The 13,143-nt window shown below is 40.8% G+C and overlaps 1 protein-coding gene across 4 annotated transcripts in view; it reads left to right on the top strand.

Moving 5' to 3' along the window:
• Positions 1–754: 754 nt before the first annotated feature.
• Positions 755–13,143, top strand: part of wasf1 (WASP family member 1) — an 84,916-nt gene continuing 72,527 nt past the window's right edge. For 3 of the 4 annotated variants that reach the window (XM_042503792.1, XM_042503791.1, XM_042503793.1), the window contains exon 1: positions 763–1,165. The gene's annotated coding sequence lies outside the window, so the exon portion shown is untranslated. Of the gene's footprint in view, positions 1,166–13,143 lie in introns of all 4 variants that reach the window. The other variant, XM_042503790.1, reaches the window with a different exon arrangement.

The following is a 13,143-nucleotide window of genomic DNA, read 5'->3' as shown; positions in this document are numbered from 1 at the left end:
CAGAATGTGCAATAACGTGCCATCATATCGGAAACAATACCAAACGCTGCAACGATTACTTAGTAGACTGATTAGTTGATATATGGAAAAGTCACTGCAACTATTCTGATTATCTTTCTAAAGCAAAAAGGCGAAGCATTTCCTTTTCCAGATCCTGATATTTGAGGAACATCTTTAACTGAATTTAATATCTTTGGGGTTTGGAGTATTTTGTGACATTTTATGGACACTGTAATTGAAAATTGAGCTTATGATTAGTCATAATAATCCATATTGAAAATCACTGGTGGCAGATATTTTTCAAGCACTGGGGAGAGAGTAGGTAGGTAAAAAACTGTTCCTCATTTATATATATATATATATATATATATATATATACATTTTTCATAAATATATATATATGAAAGATGTATATATGCGTCCCTCTATTATAATAAATGAAGAACAGTTTTTTACCTACAGCCATAAACAAAACCACACAGTCTCTCAGGTCTTTGGTGGTCAGTATTATCATTGACCTTTGTGTTGTATTTTGTAATCAACTCAATATGATACCAAGTCATTAAATCGCTGCGCAGGAGATCGATTAATTGTATAATAATGTGATTCTTATGTACAGTCGGCGTAGTATTAATCAAATCAATCAAATCTCAGAGATTGGACAGCATAAAATGACGGTATGGGATAACTAGCCAATACAGCGAGCGCGCACGGTATCCGCGAACCTCCCACGAGCACAGCAGCAGTTGCATGGGACGCTTTCTCGCGCCCCAACAATAGAGTGGTAAGTACCATTATCACCGATTATAATGGGGACATTTTCTTGCGAATAAACGTCATTCCTCACTCGTTACTTTGAAAACAATATCTTTGTCGCATAGAGATAAAACCTACCGATATTTTTTGTTGTTACGAAACCTGTTGTTAGCTCGACCGGACTGGATTTGATACCAGTTCCGCCAATATCTGCCCCGAGATTCCCTTTGGAAAAAAGTGCCTGGGTTCTCCTCCGCCGCCGCCTCTTCCAGCAGGAGTACATTTGATACATCAGAGACAGTACAATCATGGACCCGACCCGGGGATTTAAATTCTTGGACACGGTGGCATGCTCCGCTGCTCAGTGAGGATGGAAAGAAAATAAGAGGAATTTTAACGAACGTATCAGGTAATTATTTTGAACACTTTGTACTTAAGCCGCTTATTTTACTTGCAAATGTGACTTTATTGCATCTCAGCTCAGCGGCAATAAACTGCCTTAAAACCGAGTCACCATGTTGTAACATAAAACTGGAGCTGCTTGACTAATAACGGTCTTGGTAATTCAACACTGTCTGGCCATCTCTGACTCACACATTAAGGTGACAAACATGGCAATGTTGGGGCTTAAAAGTGGTCAAAACCATTAAAAGTGCCATTAATATGTTGAATAATGAATTCATAAAGCCAAATATGTAATAGTACCGATTGAAGGGTGATAAATTGCAAAGCTCCACATCTGCAGCTCCTGCAGCAGCGTCTTGACATATTTACTCCGAGGAATATCATGTTAGTGAGAAAACCAAATATTTGCAAATTATCTAACGTTAAAGAAACATGCCGCATTTCTCATCTGTTTTTTTTTCTTTTAAATTCGTCAATGGGTTGTGGAGTTTCACGTTGGTACAGTGAACCGCTGGCCGCTGCACGACGTGATTTAATTTTCCCACTAAGAATGCATTGACTTGCCTCGCAGAGGATAGGGGCTGGGGTCTATTCCAGCCAGCCTGGTTTGCAGTCATGGGGGATGGTAGCCTTCAGCCCAGTGAAAATCATGCTTTGTGAAATTCGAAACCTTCTTTGTACTACTTCAAGAGCAGCAAGTACTGTGGGTACAAGGAGCAGTGTCTTTTTGTCAGTGCATGCTGTGGTCAGCATTCATATCTGGTGACAGCTTGAAAGGTATTATTACATGATGCTGAGTCGAGTGATGCTGTATGGTACAGAGGGCTTGCATTAAACTGACCATCTTTTCTGCAGCCTGTCCATTTAAACCCAAGGCAGGATAGGATGCTGCAAGAAACACTTTTGTCTTCATTGAAGCAAGCAACATTTTATGGCTCGTCTGTATAATAATACAGTAGTAAAGTAAAAGCATTCTGCAGTTGAAATTTCTGTTAAGCTCTGTGGTTGCTGATGTATGAATCATCAGCTGCACAGCCATTGATAAAAGCCTATGTACTCTGCTGTGCCCGCTGCTTTTGGCAGCAGATAAGTGGGGTCAGTTTGCAGAGGTGTGGACTTGAATCACATGACTTGGACTCAAACCAGACTTGAGTCACACATTTGATAACTTTCGACTAAATTTCGACAAAATCAAAAAGTAATTGCACTTTGAATTTTAATTTAACACCAATGACTCATAACCCAGACTTGGACTTGAGCCTTTTTACTTGAAAATACTTGATATCTTCCCCCAAAGATTTAGTTCACAGACAAAAAAAAAAATACTCCGTTGTCAACAAATAAGGAATTGCAATATGCAAAATGTGCAGGATTAAAAAATTACAGATACCCAATCTCCACCTTCATTTTACATTTGAAGCTGCACAAAAACAGTACGTCAAGGCAAATGCTAACATAGGTAATGAGCTAATGCTTGGCTAATGTTAACTTAACAGCTTACTTTTTAATAAACTTGTTCTAAAAAATAAGTACAAATTTAAAAAAAATGATGATTTTTGCTAATTTAATAGTAGCATTACTTTTATAGAAGAGTGTACTATCACTGGTTTAGGACTTGAAACTCAAAGTTTAAGACTGTCAAGTCAATTTTACTCGAGACTTGCCTGTTTTGACATGGAACTTGTCAGTCTTGACTTGGGACTTAACTCAGGAGTTGCCTTTCTTGACTTGGGACTTCACTGGGGGTTTGCCAGTCTTAAGTTGGGACTTGACTCAGCACTGGCTTGTCTTAGTTTTGGGACTATAATCAGGATTTGCCTGTCTTTACTCTGGACTTGAGTGCAAAGACTTGAGACTTACTTTTGATTTGCAAAACTATGACTCGTTTTGACTAGTTGAGGAAACTTCAAACCCAAAGTTTAGGACTCAGGACTTGAATCCAGAGTTGTCAGTCTTGGGACTTGTCTCTGGACTTGCCTGTTTTGAGTCTGAACTTGAGTGCAAAGACTTGAAATGTACTTGTGACTTGCAAAACAATGACTTGTTTTGACTTATTTAAGAAACTTAAAACTCAAAGTTCAGAACATAGGACTAGACCCGGGACTTGTCAGTCTTGACTCAGGACTGGAGTGCAAAGACTTGAGGGTAACTTGTGAATCCAGAACAATGACTTGGTCTCACCTCTGTAACTTTGGGCCTTTGATGTATTAGAATTATATTAAAATGCAGTGATAATGCCTGAGAGACAAAAATCGGGGCAGAGAGGGTTGTAGCTAAAATAGAGACTTTGTATGTGATGTGTATGAGCGGAGGGATTTTTTTAAATTCATTTACTGTATAATGAGGTTAAAGGATTGCTGTCCTCGGATCAGATCAGATATTTATTGTCTCTCAAGAGGGAATTCCTTAAGTCTAGACGCCATGTCAATATCAGCAAACAGAAAGAGCTAATCGTTGAAACTAAAATTAGCCACACTGCCATTACACCTACACTGTCTGGACCATGAGACAGTGGTATGCGTAAAGCAGCCGCATTAGTTTCGCAATTTAAATCAAGAAAATGTCAGTACATAGTAGCTTCTGTACTAAATGTGTAAACTTTGTAGATAAACCTAAATTATTTATGTAGTAAATATGGAGGTTACTGTATGTGAAAGCTGCCCTGACTCTATGAACAAAACAGTCTGAGAGCCCCTGCAGCTGTTAAATTCATCTGTCTGCAACTGTGGCATCCAAACTATCACATGACTGTGTGGAAGCTATCGGCTAAGTTTTACAACAGCTCAGAGTGAGCATAAATGTGTGTGAAACATATGTGCATTTGCCATATTGGCCGAAATGAAAGTTGCGTTTGAGACATAATCCAGTGTCCCTCCTTTGAAATGACATTTACAGAACCAGCAGTGATCAAATTCACCCTCGCTCTGCTCTGAGTGGATGTTTGTTGAAGTACGTGGCCTCAAATCACTGCTGCTGTTTTGTGAGGCAAGTTTTTTTTTCCCCAAGTGGCTTACTTCCTGGGGTTTTGTTTTTGTATGTGGTATTTTATTTTAAGCTTGTAGAAAAAACACAATACACAGGTGTAAAGTAGTAAAGTTGAAGGGTCTGTAGAGATAACCCGCTCTTTGATACATAAATAGCTCTTGGTTTACCCAGAAAATGGCCTTACCTACAGGTGTGCTCCCAAAATAGAGCAGAACATATTGCTGTGGTTTTATCTGATGCTGTTTGTGAACTCTTTGCTGCGAGGGATGACATTCCTGCGCAGTTTGCAGTTCTTGTGTTTTTCTCTGTGTTCCAGAGGCCCTCGTGATAGAAGAGCTTTGGCATGCCTCCTGCAGAGGCTTTTGGACCTCTCTTATTTGTTGACATTGCTCTGATCCTCTGCCAGTCTCTGGCTTTCTCATGCTAGCAAAAAGAATATCTCTCTTTTCTGGAGCTCTCTTTTGTCTTTCTCCACAGAGGTGGAGAGGGGTGATTGGAGGACACACAGGATAACACGGGGCATAATGAAAGAGTGTGTAGAAAGAGAAAGGAAAAAAAGATGAGAGAAAAATGAGTGATGGCTGCTTGGCACCAGGAGGAGGAGGTGGGAGGAAGGTGGATTCTGGGAAAGGCAGAGAGGGAGAAAATGTTTGAGTGTGCTATGTGTAACGCCCCTTTACGTGCCATTTAGTGGAGCCACAGACAGACCTCCTATCTCCCAGCTGTTAGGATGCTCCAGAGGATCCGGCACACAGCAGCTATTGTTCTTCGTCCTGGCCCGGCCTACAGCTCAATAATACTGCCTCTGTCCCTGGTCTGAACCGGCCTGACAGAGGGACACCAGGGCTCAGTTAGCCCGGCTGACTGGTGCTCCTTGTGTCTTACTGCCACTGACTGTCCCCGTTTGTCTATCTGTCCACCCATGGTTATGACTTTATGCTCTGACAGTTTACAGAAACTACTATGTGACTTTTCTCTTTCCTGCAGTGGAACATGCAAGAAAGAAAGAAAGAAAAAAAGAAAAATGTTGTTATAGTGTCCCTGAGTTTATCACAAATCTTCTCTGTTCTGTGTTACAGCAGATTTTATTTGTTTAACCGTTTGAAACCTGGAGCGACATCCCTTTTCTTGTGCTGCTCTCAGATGTCTTTCACAAGTATTTAAACCTTTGACTGCTCTAACTTACAACAAATGTTCCGCAAATTGCAAGAAATAAGTAGATTTTGGAAGTTATTATTAAAAAGCTAGGGTAGTTTCTTCGAAGGTCATTTCTTTATTGTTTTTTGAAACTTCCATATGGGTTTGTGGGGGGGGGGGGTCTAATTTTCAGGTAATTTTCTTGTACTTTTTTATTCATTTCTTGCTCATTTTTGGGTAATTTGTTCTTTCGTTGCCCATTGCCATCATCTCTTGTTTTCAAAGCCATCAAGCCAATTTGCTCAGGTTTCAAGGGGTTACACATTTTTTAATCTAATTCATGATCAAAGCAAGAACTATATTTTTCACACATATATAGTTCATTTAATTTTACTGTAGGCAAAATGAAATCAATTCAGTGATATTCAAGTGTTTTTGGCACCCCAAACAAGTTTTGAGGACCACTTTTTTTGATGATGGCAAATAACCATAAATTGAACTTTTCCCCTCTATTAGGGCTGAATATTGTTTAAAAAATTACAATACCAGTACCCTTAAAGTGATACTGATACCAACAAAGTACTTAAGTCCTGGATCAGACCCAAAGGCTCAAAAAGGATAGAAAGATAGATAAAGATAGATCTTTGTTTTGACTGGCAATGCTCCGTTTGGGTTATTTTGGTCGATACCTTAAATGCATTGAGTACCTATATCCAGCCCTACCTTCTTTATGCTGACAGTATCACACAGAAGTGTTGCATTATCTCCACCACCTTTTACTTCTTCTTTCCTTTTTGTGTCCAGTCACCTTTTACCCACCTAATCTTATTCCTCGTCTCTCTTATAGTTGCCACTCCTGCTCTTTCATCCTCTCTGTTTCATTCTCTCACTGTCACCCTGGGTAAGGGAGGGCGTTGACAGGGTCTCTCAGTGAGTTGACAGGATATCTCTGAAATAGACCTGTCTGACCGTGTCTCTGCCAACAGGGCAAAAACACAAAAGCCCCATCTGAGCGTAGAGACGCCCCTACTCAACTGTGGGAACTGAGCTTCATCTCTGTATCTGCCCTCTTCTATCATTTCTGCGCTCTCTCTCTGTCTCAAGTTGAAAGTACTGCCAGCAGTTATTTTCTTCTTCTCCTCTGTCACTTGCTTTGTATTTTTTCAGTCTGTTTGCATCCATATCTGTACAGCAGGTCCTTAGTCACAGTGATGCAACACCTCTGCTGCCAAATAGTCAGACCACAGCTGCTGTGTTTGAATACATGAGTTGCCACTCACCACATCACTTGAGGCTCTGATGAGTTTTAGAAAGAATTTGTCTTGCTTTTATAATGTTCAGCCTATAGTGGGTATTTTTATATGTGTCAGTTTCAGCTTGGTGAATAGAGAGGGTACGCTCGTGCTTTCCAGCTTTAAAAATAAAGGCATTTGTTTAGACTGAGAACTTCAGTGTCATTACAGTCTAAATGTGGTTCCGAGCAGATAACACACTACCACACAGAAAATAAAAGTGAAAACAGTCTGCAATATTGGCTTAAAATATATTGATTATAGAAGATTTGCTCTCATAGGCTCTATATATAAAGATTGTAACCACTGTAACGACACCCATTGGTTTGTGGACTGTCATTTTCAAGCATCGAGTTTGGAATTTTTTGCTGTCTCCTTCTTGGATTTTTCAAGCCTTAAGTAACCGTATTTGGAAGGAAGGGTGGAGATATTCAGAGGCTCCAGAAACAGTGCAGGGCTTTGGAGCCAATGTTACATAGTGGAATGACATCCAGCCCCATCATATGATGCCATGATGCCCAAAAATACTTTTTCCTATTGACTTACAGTGTGAAAGGGACATCTGTAAATCAATGGATAAATGGTCCTATTTGCACCTATAACAATTCAAAAGTCTAAAGTAGCCGCACTATTAAATATTTGTCATCCCCGTTCAAATTAGCATAGCTAAACCAGAAGTTAGCCGCAATAAGAAGTGGTCATGAAATGGTCAGTGGTCATATTGGGGTAAATACCAAAACATTTTTTTGTACCAGGCTGTAAAGATGTTTATTTTTGCTGTGAAGTTGGCCATTGTAATACGGGGGTATAAGAGGATTGACTTGCTTTTGGAGCCAACCACAAGTGGCCATTTGAGGAAATGCAGTTTTTCACACTTATGCACTGGCTTCATTTTTCAGCCCTGAATGTTCTTCTTGCTGCCTCCTAATGTGCTTATGGCTGTTTCCTGCAAACTGCATGAAGTGGCCCTCACAACGAGTCAGTAATGGCCAGGTTTTGGGGAAATGGAGCACCACAGTGTCCTGTAACTGACTTAGCTTGATCTCTCAGTTGAAAGCCAAAATGAGCTTCACAATAGGACGGACTTTCGAGGCCACTCCCCTGGTGTCATGTGTACGTTTGGATGGTAAACGTAGTCTGATACCTTTCTCAGCACAATGCAGCCATGGTGTGCTCCAGGAGGGAACTGGATACGGGGTTCTCCTCTGTTGGCACAAGCCCTCACAGTGCATGTGTGTGTTTGCTGCTGTGTGTTTGTGTATGTTCAGGAAGTGTTAATATAGAAAAACAATATAATGTTCCTGCTCTTTCAGGTCATGGTGCTATGCATGATCTCACTCTAAATGCCGCCAACTGACATCAAAATTATCCCTGCAGCTGCACCCAGAGCATGTGTATGTTTGACTACATTTGAATATGCAAAGTTAAGCAAAACAGTGAACTCCACCATGATGGGCAAAACTACGTACCGTGTATTTCTCCTTTTTTTCCCTGTCAGTCGCTCTATGCACTCTTTTCCCCTCCCTTGATGTCTGTCTTCCTCTGTTCCCTTCCTTCTCTTTCACTGATGGGTTCTTATTGAGCTGGAACGGCCGACGCACTGGCCGTCGTGGTGATGTGCGATGATTGATGGGGGCTGGAGAAATGGGAAGCGAGGCACGTTTATCCAGTCCGCAGCTTGAATCCCTCGTGTCAGGACTCAGACGTCCGTATTCAATTACAGACACGCTGCATTTTCATTAGGATTTTCATAGGCGCTCATTTTTCTTCTCAGTTTCTCTCCCTGCACTGGGTAGGAGTACAAGGAAAGAATAGCAAGGAAGAGGTAGAGAGGCAGAGACAGTGAGGGATTAGAGACAAGAACGAAGTAGAAGATAAAAAACGCAACCGGCTTTTGTTTCAGGCACATAATGTACCACACAATTATTTTGGTTTATATCTAGCGCAGGATTGTTGTTGCAGTTAACAACCTTGCTCCTATCTTCTTTGTCATGTTCGTCTGCCATAAACTGTCTATAAAGAAAATAGTCCTTTAACAAGAGGCTGCAGCTTATAAAAGGAACAGAAGAAAGTGCTAAGAGCAAGAGGGGAAGTAGCCTCTTAGCATCCTGGTGTGTTTGTCCACAATTTCACAGCAGGGGCGCCTGTGCACACAGACAACTGCTGCCTTCAATTAGAAGCCAATATTTGGCTGTTCATTTACAGCCCACAGCGAGGATCCGGCTTCACTCTGGATTTGCATGAGGCCCAAGCACAAGGCTCATCTGATTTGCGCTGGATAAAAGCCCAGCAGGAGCAGCGAGTGTACGCTTCTCTTCCATCTCAGAAGATCGGAAGTGGAGGCGAGCTCGCCTTCCTTTTGTCTTTTGATGGTTAACAGAAAATGCCACATTCACTTAAATCCTCAGAGAGAAAAAAAATGCTCCAAACGGTTTTACTCAGCAATCACCTCATCTGTTATCAACGCTCATCATGCAGCAGTGCAGCCAGTTCACCAGGACAAATCACTGCTGCAGAGCAGAGGTCGGATAGAGGTTAGGATATTCTTCCTGACGAAAGAAGCATCTGCTAAAGATAGGCAGTCAGTGGAGGGAGGTTGTTGTTCAGTGAAAGATTACATATGAAAGGCTTTCTCCTCCATTCAGTGGTGTACAAAAGTAAATGTAAAGACACAGGGGTGCTGGTTGTTTGTGCTTATCTACTCTCAGGCCTATCTAAACAATGTTAAAATTTCAGTGATATAATGATGAAATCAAAGCCAATCTCTCACATAAAGCTATGGGTAATAGACACAGCAGTCCATTACATAACCGTCTTTCATTTATAGACACATGCCTGCAGCTCGGAGTGTGCCTGGGCTCCTATTATGTAATATTATATAATTTAATTTTCACTCGTATACGTTAATACCGAGATCACTCTATAGATAGTATTCATATTTCTTATCTCTGACAGCATCCATATGTATCATCCCTTTGTCCTTGATCTGGAGCAACGGTGCATCAGTGTGTGTCAGTGCTCATGTGTTTATGCATGTGTATCCCTCTGCATCTTCTTTTTTAGTATTAGTGCTGTGGACTGTGTAGCGAGCCAGTGAGCTGTAAGTGTGAACCATCGTCCTCTTGACAAAGCCACTCCACTTTTTTCATAAATCTCATCATTGCTGGTTATCCACTAGTCCACAGGATTCTTGCAGATCCTTAAAAAGCCCTAAAAGCCATTGCATTTATTAATTTAAAATAAGGCCTGGTATTACAATATCTTAAAACAACCTTTCAGAATTCTTAAAAATACTAAATACTAGGTTTTTGTGAATTATGTTTTTCTGACATTGCATTGTAAAATCTCAAAATGACTGAGAACAGCTATTAAAAAAAACAAATGCCCAAAATGCTTGCATAAATGGATGACTTGGAGAGGTTGAAATTCAACAAAAATAAGCTATTTAACAAAGACTTTGGATGCATACGAGGCTCAGTATATTTTATTAAAAACGTTTTCAGCCTTGGCACGATGGAAATCAATGGAGTTGGGATGCAGAGTGAGAAGCACAAAATGGCTATGAAAACCTGCCAACAAATGCCAGATATTTCCAAGTTCTGTTTTACCCTCATCTCTGCCGTGCAATATTTGGGCAGAATTGTCCCTAACTTTAAAGCCTCATTCAAAGCAATGGGAATGTGTACAATTGACATTCACACCTGGGTCAAATGACCCTGCAGTAGACACAGGTATTTATCGCCTCCAGCTCTGATCGGCTTTGATGGCACACAACACCCGGGTGAATGCACTAATTTGAGCACCTTACCCAGCGAGATGCAATGATGCACCACCATTAATTACCACCCATCTCTGCCTAAGCAGCGCTAAAACATCGATCCAAATCGGTCTGTACCGAGTTTCAAAGAGAGACTGAATAATTGAGAGATACATTGAGAGACGTAACCACTGTAAGGTTTTCACAGACCTCTGTCCATGCTGATGTCTACAGTTTACCTGTTTGCTGGCCTGTCTGTGATGTCTGACATCACAGACAGGCACTCTGATTAAAGCTTTAAAAAGTCTTAAATCTAACTTGCCTTAAAGTGTAGGAATCCTACGCCCAACACAGACTTAGCTTGGGCCCCTGATCACTAAAATGTAAAAAGGACTAACACCACTCAAAGCTTTGTGATGTGGCAGAGAGCATGTAATGCTGACAATGTTAGCAGGTACTTTTAGCTGAATTCTGTAATGTTTTTCTAGTTATCTTGCCATTATAATTTCCAGTTGTAAGATTGTGGTCAAACACTAAATTTGATACTCGAACACTGTGAAATGTTGATTGGGTTTGTCTGGTTGTTCCTGTCTGGTACACAGTTTTACTGTTGGACAACTGTGTCACTTCAGTACATTACCCATTTGCATTCACATTTACTTGGTCTCTCAGTAGCATTTTCATAGTATATCAGCAACAGTGATATGAAGCCAACACACTAGAAGATCTGATACCTTTTCTGTAGTTTGAACATGTGCAAATTTTCAATTTAAGGCTTAATACAACTGAATACACAAATCCCCTTTCACATATTAACTGCCAACCTGAAATCTAGACATTTTCTGGAGACACTGTCAGAAGTTCATATGAGAAAACCACTATAGACGCTACTTTAGGACCTCAGGAACTATGATTGCTCCACTTAATGTTTTCTTCTACATAGTTTAAGTCCTTGATCTTTAGAAAATCCAGCAACCACACATACCTTTAACTATTATTTGCACAGTCCTTACATCAGTGGGAAGAGGTGCACCTTGGATGACAGGTGTGTAGCCGGTGCACCTGTTTGATGAATAATACAGACATCTCTCGGGACAGACTCTGAAATGGAGTTTGAAACAGGAGAAAAAGGTTCAGCCTACAGGTGTACTTTGTTCATCCTGAAGGGTGGTAAATAAAAAAACACTTTACTTTTCAAGGGTTGTTTTGCAAACAGAATTTATACTCCTGAAAATTTTCCAGCCTTCTTATTGCCCTGTTAACATGCAGGTGTATATTTAATCAATAACACAATCTAGAAAGCAAAATTTACTGATGATCAATTATTCAGAGGACATCATAAAAGTGTGTATAAAACACATAAACTTCCAAACACACATACCACGGTGAGCTATGAAAGTACTGCAAAAAGAGTCCCTTGAAGAGCAGCAGATGGACTGCACTAATTATGAGACTGTCGTTCGGCCGGTAATGTTATTCAAGGCTTGTTTTTGTCGTTCAGCAAATCAAGATACCAACAGGAAAAAGGGCAAGTGTGGGTATGAGGTTGATGGAACATGGGTGTCTCTGAAATTTAAAGGGACAGTTCAACCTAAAATGAAAAACAGATTTTTTCTGGAAAAAAAAAAAAAAAGAAACTAGATGGCACTCCGGAAATCATCTGGTTATTGAGGATAATCCACAGACCTTGTTGTGAGCAGTTTCATGTAGGAACTATTTTTGTTCTACCATACTAGGCTCGTGCTCATGACAGCATGAATAAATGTAAACGTTAGTGGCGCCCTCCTCGGCTGAGCTGTAACAATAGCGAGCTCAGTGGTGGTAGGTGAGCTAGCAGTAGATGCAGGCTTCCTCCTGTGCAATAATACAAAATATACAAAAATATAAAATAGTTCCTACAACTGCTCACAACAAGGTCTGTGGATTATCTTGAGTAACCAGGTCATGATTTCTGCAAAGAGAAATTTCAGTTGAGTCAAATTTATATTTTTGTGCTTTGAGCACCACAAACCGAGAGCCATCTATTTCCATTATTTCAAGAGAAGGCAGACATCTCTACGGCCGATATCTCCAACACTCTGCAACTCACATCATCTAGATTGACAAACAGCACTACAGGTAAGAGGAAAAATGTGTATTTTTGATTTTGGGGTTAGCTGTCCCTTAAAATTAGGTTAACAATATCAGTTGATCCGAACACTCCCCCTTTGCCATCTGTAGACTCTAGCCTCAGATGTACAGTATAAAGCAAGATGTCATTAGGGGTATGCACCAAACTACTCTCTCTTGCAAATGCATGCTTGTGTGTGTGTGTGTGTGTGTGTGTGTGTGTGTGTGTGTCTGTGTCTGTGTCTGTGTGTGTGTTTTAATCAGCCGTAGTTGGCTAAATGCCAGATCAGTGTTGGGAGTTAAACAAGCTTGGCGTGAGTGGCCTGAAGGAAAACCATCCTCCTCCAGCTAAACCGTAATGCAGCAGCCCACATGGGTCCATCCAGTGGTGTGGGATAAGGTCAAAGGTCACTTCATTATTGTGTGTGGTTATATAAATGTTAGTGCAGACTTGAGGCGAGAGGCTGGTTTGTCTAACTTAGCCTCAGGAGGACAGATAGGTGCTGACAGACAGGCCTGGCCCTGCTTCTGGGGCTTCTGCTGCTGCAGAGCCTCTTTTTTTTCCATCGGTCTTCCTTTCCATTATTCTTTACTAGCTCTCTGTCTGTCTATTCTTTCTGTCTCTGTCTTTTTTTTCTCTGTCCCCTATCCTCCCCCACTGTCTGTGTCTTACCTGTCTATTTATCATTATTCCCCTCCTTT

The sequence above is a fragment of the Plectropomus leopardus genome, chromosome 16 (genome assembly GCF_008729295.1).
Source record: "Plectropomus leopardus isolate mb chromosome 16, YSFRI_Pleo_2.0, whole genome shotgun sequence".
In the NCBI taxonomy this organism is placed as follows: Eukaryota; Metazoa; Chordata; class Actinopteri; order Perciformes; family Serranidae; genus Plectropomus; species Plectropomus leopardus.
This window is presented reverse-complemented; position numbering and strand designations above follow the sequence as displayed.